The following is a 9,345-nucleotide window of genomic DNA, read 5'->3' as shown; positions in this document are numbered from 1 at the left end:
CAGCCCTGAAGATCACTTAAGTCCTTCCTGTCCGGATACGTGGTAGAGCGACATCTGGGAACAGTGGGTTGCCAGTGCGTGAAGTATTGTGTTAGGATTAAAGTTAAGCTTTCCCTAGACACTGTTTCTTACTAGTAAATCCTCTCTATATTGCCCTATCATCTGCTTGGTGTCCTTGGATGAACCGAAAAAAGATCTGGCCACACACGTTCCCTTGGATTCGATACCCTTGGGAATACTCCGTAGTTGAAGTGCTACATCGGTATATCCGTGCGCTTGTGGATTTTATCTGTGATCGTAAGAAATACCAACACCAGTGCAGTAGAATGTTCTCTCTTAAATCAGTACTGAAGTTTTCCTTGTTCTTTTGGTTCTTAATTATGCTCTAGATGAACTGCAACTTGAGTATCATTCGGTAATAGATATATTGGGATATATAAGTCGTCTCCTGATTATGAGATGTTGTTTGCTGCTATTGATGTCTTGATGAGGTGAGAGGTTCTGAGCAGGTACATTTTCTTTGCAGATACCAGAACTTCATCCCTGAACAAAAGCCCAGCAGGTAAACGTAAAATCTCCAATATCGATTTCAGGGTCCAATCCCTGGCACCTGATTGAGCCACATGGCTAAACCTGGGAGTAAGATTACATATAGTAAAATAGTGCCACGTGTTTGGAGCACCGTTCCATATCATCGCTCATCGCTCCGCTTCCTCCTACTGCCGCCGGCGGCCGCTGCATCCTTCTCCTCCCTATCACCACCTCCTCTCCATCCCCTTTAGACGCCACAGCCACACCTTCCAAACCACCGCCGCCGCTGCCTCCCCGTGCAGGCTGCACCAGTCCCTCATCGGGTGAGATCTAGGGTGCCGGATCCGGGCAGAACGACGACGGCTCACTACCTCCGCCTACTCCCTGCGAGTGCCAACGCCGCCTCCTGCCCATCACCGCCGAAGCTAAAATTAGAATGCATATGTAGAAAAAAAAATCAACACCAAATCTGGTTGGTGTTGGAACAAATGGGCTAGGCCCGATTTAATTCAATTAAATTCCATAGGCCCACAATAAATGTTAGAGGTAATAAAACCACCTCAGAAGTTTAAGTGAAGAGATCTCAACTTAAATAGGGAGCTAGAGGAGAGCCCCTGTTGACCGGTTGACATTGTGAGCGGACTGTCGCGCGAGCGCGTGCGCCGGCCGGCCGGGCCAAGGCCGTGGGTGTGGCCATGGCCGTGGCGAGGCGGGCGGCTGCTCTCTCTCTCTCTCTCTCTCTCTCTCTCTCTCTCTCGTAAATCAGCATGTCAGAGCTCCGATTCCGCTCTCCGGAGATCCAGCACGAGCAGGTGCCTCCGGAACTCCATCCGCCTGAGAACCTGCATGGGTAGACGGGCGATCAAGTTTTTGGGGGGCGTCTCGACGCGACTGCTATGCTTCCTCTGCATCTCGATGGCTTCCACTGGGGATGGTGCACCAGGAGCTGGAGGGAATGGCGGTGCTCCAGGCGACAACACCAACGGAGGCAATTCTGTCTCACAATCTAGCGGAGGGACATTCACTTGGTATAACCTTTCTACACTAATGTTCATGTGTACTAAGTTTCTGGTTGGCGCAATGTTTTCAATACATTGCCTGGTGGTGAATATCCATGCTTCTTATATATTAAGCATGATTTGTTTGTTACATCTGTTTGATAATTGCACTGGTTTATTCACTGTTAAAGTCATGATTATTATCATAATAATTTGGATTAAAATATGCCGAAATGTGACAATATTTCCAACAATCGAAAAAACTTGATAGATCCTTTTCGGTAATTGGCTTTGCCATAGCACTGAATCCGCATGCTTTTGATGGTTCGAACTATAAGAGATGGAAAGCACGTGCATTACTGTGGTTGACAGCGATGCATTGCTTTTATGTTTCATGGGGCAAACGAAGTGAACCGCCTCTCTCTCCTAAGGATGGTGCACACCTTAATGTGATCCAAGAGGCTTTTTATAAAGCAGAGATGTTGGCCTACAGAACATCTTAGAAGTAACACAGCTATATGAGTCCGACTGCTAGTCACAGTCTATGAGATTTGGGTGATCTCTAGATACTCATGAAAAGGCCAGGAGTATAACTCATACGCTTCAAACAGAGGGGATGCAAACAGCAGCCCAGTATCAATTAAGGGTTTGAGTGAAACCTGAATCACACAAGACTGACAATTCAAGACATAGTCCATTGTTCAGTTGTGATCTGGTGTAGCTCTTTTCCTAGGTGGAAGTTCAACTTAACAGTCTCCACCGAAATACTAGTATAACAAACAGGATCATAATCAAGAGCATTTCCTGTGAGTCATGAAATTTGGTGGGGATTGTTGGAATAAATGGGCTAGGCCCGATTTAATTCAATTAAATTCCATAGGCCCACAATAAATGTTAGAGGTAATAAAACCACCTCAGGAGTTTAAGTGAAGAGATCTCAACTTAAATAGGGAGCTAGAGGAGAGCCCCTGTTGACGGGTTGAGATAGTGAGCGGACTGCCGCGTGCACGCCGCCGGCCAGGCCGGGCCGAGGCCGTGGGCGAGGCGGGCGGGCGGCTGCTGCTCTCTCTCTCTCTCGTAAATTTTGCAACGGACGGGAACTGAATCTGATTCAATGCGGGTGTGACTGTTACTCCGGTAACGGACGAGAAGCGCTCCCTCCTGCGCTATAAAACGCCACCACCGCGACAGAGCTCCGGTTCCGCTCTCCGTCTCTCGTACTTGCTCCTCCGGTCGCTGAACCTCTTATGTTTCCTGCGCTGCTACTCAGTGTTCCCCGGTTCTGGTCTCTTGCGCGCATGGGAGATCCGGGACGAGCAGGTGCCTCCAGAACTCCGTCCGCCTGAGAACCTACATGGGTAGACGGGTGATCAAGTTTTTGGGGAGCGTCTCGACGCGACTACTATGCTTCCTCTACATCTCAATGGCTTCCTCTGGGGATGGTGCACCAGGAGCTGGAGGGAACGGCGGCGCTCCAGGCGACAACACCAACGGAGCCAATTCTGCCTCACAATGCAGCGGAGGGACATTCACTGGGTATAACCTTTCTGCACTACTATTCATGTTTACTAAGTTTCTGGTTGGCGCAATGTTTTCAATACATTGCCTTGTGGTGAATATCCATGCTTCGTATATAAGGATGATTTGTTTGTTACATCTGTTTGCTAATTGCATTGGTTTATTCCCTGTTAAAGTCATGATTATTATCACAATAATTTGGATTAAAATATGCCGTAATGTGACCATATTTCCAATAGTTGGTTGAAAGCCCCTACTCTTTCCCATGTTAGATCTGGCACTGACAGGCATAGAAGTGCATGTGTTAACGGCTCGCATGCGCTCGCACGTGGAAAGAGAGTGTCGAAACATGAATTCGGCAATAATAAAAGGGGATAGCACACAAGAGCTAAAAGTGGATGGATGCGGAGACAAGGATTTAGACAGGTTCAGGCCCTCTCGATGAGAGGTAATACCCTACTCCTGTTTGGGGATTTGAATCCGCCGGGTATATTATAGATCTAACGATCTAGTTGTCTCATGCCCCCTAGAGGGCCTCCTGCCCACCTTATATAGGATGAGGGGCAGGATTACAAGATAGAAACCTTAACCAATACGGTATCGGTTTCCTAAATCTGTTTTACAATATTATCAAATCAGGACTTTAGGCCGCTAAATAATATAAAAGGAAACGTAATACCTAAGTCATGATCTGTTACATATTCCATAGATATAAGCTATCCCCTACGACTAGTCGGATAACCATGCGTGGGTATGGGGTACCCATAATCTCCACAGTAGCCCCTGAGACCTTACAGTCGAAAAGATAATCTTCTCTCGAACTAGGTTACTCCAAAGCCGAGTGCTTCAATCATCTTTGCCATGGTCTCCCGAGTACTTTTACCAAATCTGAAGACTGTGGAGGGCTGAAAAATAAAGTCAGGTGCATCTAGTCGATGCACCTAATAGGTGTAGCCCCCGACTATGTGGTTAATTGAACAAACCAAGCATATAGTCAAGAAATAAATAATCCAACCAACCGAGTGGTTTTGATAATTATAGTCAACCAAACGACTTGATATTAATATGTAGCATATGCGGTGTGAATCTCCGAATAACATAATCCAAGTGATATACCGACTGCTTTGTAAAACATGATGCGTACAATCTAAAGTTGACTAGATCATTGAAAATTCACATAGCAAAAATAGCTATAAAGAACCTTGTATGCTATGAATAATGAATTTTCCAATGCATTGGGCATACGCCATGCGCACACTGCTTTAACAGATGTGCTTAAGTCCCTAAAAGACACATGGTTTCACCACACCTGCAAATATACGGCATATGTGGTGTAAAATCCGAGTAAATAAACTCATAAAGGATTTACCAACCGCCTGGAAAATGACCAAGATATATAATCAGCCTAAGCCATAATATTGGTCAATAAAAGTGCACACTTACGTGGCAAAAAGCAATGATATCGTATCCAATTAATTGCTTTATTAACACAAACAGCGCCTTGACTATATAAAAACTTCAGCGGGGCAGCTATGAAAAACTTCACTGTTGGGCACCTTTTAAGATGCATTGTACCAACTCCTAAAAAGTTGAGTAACTGCGGTATAAAAGGATTTTAAGGTATTGGGTACTTGATCACGTGCACTTTGGCCTAAGAAAAAAGTGCCTAAGTCCTTAAAAGAACGTGATAGGCCACACCTGAAATTATGGGCTGTAGACATATTAAGCCTAGGCCAAAAAATATGCCTTCGACACCCTTTAAAGGATGACGCATGTAACATGCTCCCGAGTAATAAATCTTCCGGGTGATATAGACCAAGTATAGCTCATATGAATAGCTTCTGATCTGAGTGATTATCCCTTATGGGATACTCCAAAATAGATATAAAAATTGAATCCCGACTTGCGCAAGTATTCGGTTGATAACCCTTAAGGGAAATAATAAATAGTCCAGTCCTTGAGCATAGAAAATAGACCCATGATCATGAATTCATGTTGAATGTATCCGGAACAAGTCCAAATTGAAGGTATGATACTTGTGTTTGAGCTAATAAGCCCATGAGCATATAGCTTGTCCTTCTGTCGTAATCATAATTGTCCATTGATGGTAGCTGACGCAGCTGGCATAGAGATAAGACGACCAATATAGAGATAATATTGCCCACCAGAGGTGGCAAAAATATTGGTGGTAGTGAAGATAGTGATACCAATCAAAAGTTATGAAGTTGCACAGCCGTGGAGGCGAAGAAACCAGTCGGCAGCAGTCAGGTCAGCCAGCAATGAATATGAAGGCGCCCAGCGATAATGTTGTGTAGCCATGGCAGCGAAATAATCAGTCGGTGACAGACGAGGCAGCGGAGGCGAAGACGTAGTCCTCCATTAGCAACGGCAGAGATGTCAGGGCCGATGAAGTAGAGGTGCTGGTGATGAAGTCAGTGACAATAATCCATCAAACTGTTGAGAAGATATCAAAGCTCAAGTAATTTTCTTGATGTGTGCATAACGGAGATTGATGCAACACCCCTTGATTTGTAAAGATGGTAGTAGAACTTGGAGTTGTAGCTGTTGCAGATGCTTCACTTGAAGGAAAGTAAATGTTGTTGTCCAACTCATCGAAACTGAGCTGATTGGTTGATAACTCTAAACTCCCGGACATGTTGATTAAATCTCAAACTTCATACTTGAGAAATTTGGAGTAGATTGTGGTGGCGTGAAGAAGCCAAAATTGACGGTGAAATAATTGAAGTTGTTAAAATAGAATGCCTGCTCTGAAGCAAAGACGAAGATAATGACTCCTGGAGTAGATTCCGTAGAACTCTTTGGCTGATTAGTTGATTGCTTCGTCTTGACATAAAGCTTGTCGAATTTTGAAAGTCTTGTATTTGTGTAGCCCCCGACTCTTTGGTTAGTTGGGAAACAACTGAACATAGAGTCAAGAACTGTAGTTTCTTGTCGTCGAGTAGTCATTGCTTGAGTGAAAATGCATGTTGAAGATGTCCGAGTAGGAATATTAAAGATTGGAACACCACTTATTGTAATAATATAACACGGCATCATAGTTGATAATTGTCACACCCTAAAAATCTCAAATATATAAATTGTTGTTTAATTGGAACTACTAGAATTTATTTTAAAAGCCTAGAAGAGAAGATCTAATTTTTTTAAATAATAAATTCCAATATAAAATGGGGCCAGATAAAATTTCATTAAATACTTTGCTTAATTCTATAATTCCTAGATTTTTCTGGGATTTATTTGAGCTAAGGAAGTATTTTTAATAAATGGAATTGCATTTCATGAATAATTTAAATTGGAAAAGGTTTTAAAAAGTCTCTTTTGGCTTTGGGCCGAAAGTCGGCCCAAAACCTTCTCTCTCTCCTCCTCGGCCCAAGCCGGCCCGCAGCCGCCCCTCGCGCGCGCGTCCGCCCGCTGACAGGTGGGGCCCGCCTGTCAGGGTCGTCGTCTTCCTCCCGACGAAACCCTAGCCGCGCCGCGCTGCCGCCGCCATTCCAAATCCGGCCGCCCCTTTCCGTTCCGGTGAAATTGATTGAGGGGAAAGGATCCCCGTGATCCACCCTACCTTTTCCCTTTTGGAATCTTCATCTAAATCGCTTTGGAAATTCGTGGATTCGATCTCGAATCGGATTCATCTCTCTCTTCCGAACCCTAGACTTTCCTTCTCGTCGCCGGCCGCCGTGGGCCTTCGCCGCCGTGTCCTTGCCCCTATAAAAGGATCCCCGGTGTCTTCGCTACCCGTCGCCACCCTCGCCTTCGCCTCTCGTCGTCCGTAGAGCCCTAGCGCCGTGAGCCCTTGCGCCGCCGTCATCGCCGCCGCTCCAGCCGTGCGCCGCCGTCGCTCCAGTCATCGCCGTCGCTCGGGGAGGCCGCTGTCGTGGTCGCCAAGCCGTCGCCGACCTCGTCCGCCCCTCCGTCGTCGCCGTAGACCGCCGGAACACCGTCGCCGTCGTCAAGCCGAAGGTCGCCACCGCTTCTTCCTCGTCGTCGTCGCCGTCCGTTGATCTTCCGCCGCCGTTTTGGTCACCGGTGAGTTCGCCGTGCCGTCCGCTACCCGTAGGTGCTCTCCATTCGCGCTGCCGCGCCGTCGTTCGCCGGCGCGAGCATGCGCGCCCGAGCCACCGCCGGAGATGACGTCACCGCTGACGCCATCGGTGCCGACCGTCGTGGTCTGGCTGTGGACCGATCGATCTCGGCCGTTCGTTTTGGATGGATCGATCTCGGCCGTCCGTTCCCGTGAACCGTCGCCGTGCACCCAGTCCACTGCAAACCCTAGCCGCTGACGCAATAAATCCTCTTTTCCTTTTCAAAAATAATTCATTATTGTGTCATAATTCAATTAAAATCTAAATAAATGATTTAATCCGATTTAATCTTTGAAAATTCATAACTAATTCATCTTAGCTCGGATTTAGTTGGTTCAAGTCTCTTAATTTTTCTAAAATTGAGATCTACATGTTAAAAATATCCACATGTATTGTTCATGCTTGTTTATGTGCTGTTTGGGTGATTTTGCTATTTTCTCTTTAGATCCCGACGTTTCCGGAGAGTCCGTTTTCGCAGGAGAAGAATTTGAAGAGTTCCAAGGCCAGCAAGGCAAGTCACCCAGATCCCAAAACAACCCTTTGAGCATGTTGATCCCGTTTAAAGCTATCGTTTTTATTCAACTATTGCATTTAATTTCGAATGTCATTGGGTGGAATTAACCTATTGTTTGTTATAGCCCTTTTGTTCTTGATTACTTTATTCCTTGATACCTTGGGTTATTATAACTTGACTAGTTGGGATTTATATGTTGGTTCAGCTAGATATTAGAGGTGATTGCTTAGCCATGCTTAGAAACATTAGCACACTATTGGGATAACTTTTAATTCACTAATATTTAATGATGGCTTAATGATAGCTCATGATGGTTAATCATGATTAGTTAATTAATTGATTTGCCAACTAAAACCTGATAATGGTGGGTTGTGAGCATATGGTTTTGATGGTCGTGCTCATGACAATTAAGGACCGGTTCACGAGTTTCGGTTGTGAAACATTAACCGTGCCAACCACAAGCCAGCGTGGGCAACGGCTTTACCTTTTGTATAGCATGGTTCGTTGCGGGGCACCAGACTGAGAAGTGGCGGAGATAAGCCCACGGGGGTCGCTGGGGAGTCCATGCCTTGTTTATAAGGGGGTGATTATGATCCAGGAACGGTGCGCTGTGGTGGCTTGTGTTGTGCGAGGGGTACTGTCACAGCTCCATTCCGAGGTACCGTGGTGGTATCAAGGCGCATGGTGACATGTCGTGGGGCTGTGTCTTGTGGGTACAGTCGTACACCTCTAGTCAGAGTAAAACTATTCGAATAGCCGTGCCCGCGGTTATGGGCGGGTCTAACAATGTCTTTCGTGATTAGTCCCACACCTCTCACCATAATAAAAGATGCTATAACTGGTAATAATCTGATTAGCTCCTGGTTTGGAATGGTATATTCCTGGTTTGGAGATAGAACTGTGCAGCCGGGTTGGTTGTTCAGAATGGTTGGGCCTATGCAACAGGGTATGTTGTATAGCGTTAGATTAATATTGTTTAATTATTACTTAATTGTTTTATTAAATTCTGAAATGTTTATTAAATGCTGTTTATGCAAATGAAACCCTACTATGCCGTCCTTTGTTATCCTGTGCACTTGCATATTTGCTGCGTGGCTTCCTGAGTATGTCATATACTCACCTTGCAATCATTCATCAGAGGAGGAGTTCTATAGTGATGCCGATGGTGTGGAGGATTAGGTGTAGCCCTGGTCAAGCTGCCTGTGGAGTGGAGTCGTCTGCGCCGTTTACCTTATTTTCCGCTGCTTAGATCTTTATTGATTGAGAGGAACTATCTACCTCTGTAATGACATTTTATTCGCTTATTAATTAGAGTAATAATTGTACTCTATTATCAATTTGTTATTGTGTGCCTCGGCTGATTCCTGGACGAGGGTTCACACACATGTAAGCGTTTGGAATTTTGGATAGAAATTCCGGGCGTGACAATAATGCATGCCGAGATGTCGAAGCTTATGTAGATGTCATGGCTGGTGAAGTAGCAAAACTTGCGAAGTAGCAGCAATTGAGTTTGCCGGTGCCGAAGATAATAAAGATGAAGTCGCTCCACCATGGTGACAAAGTTGCAAAGCCGTGATGAAGTGAACACGAGTCAGCGGCAACAGAAGAAAACCGGTGGCGAAAACGTGTAGTTGTGAAGATAAATACTCCAGTCGGCAGCGGCATAACCAGTCGGCGACGGAAG

This window comes from Oryza glaberrima, chromosome 2 (genome assembly GCF_000147395.1).
Source record: "Oryza glaberrima chromosome 2, OglaRS2, whole genome shotgun sequence".
Lineage (NCBI taxonomy): Eukaryota > Viridiplantae > Streptophyta > Magnoliopsida > Poales > Poaceae > Oryza > Oryza glaberrima.
The sequence above is the reverse complement of the archived record's forward strand: the minus strand, read 5'-3'. Positions refer to the sequence as shown.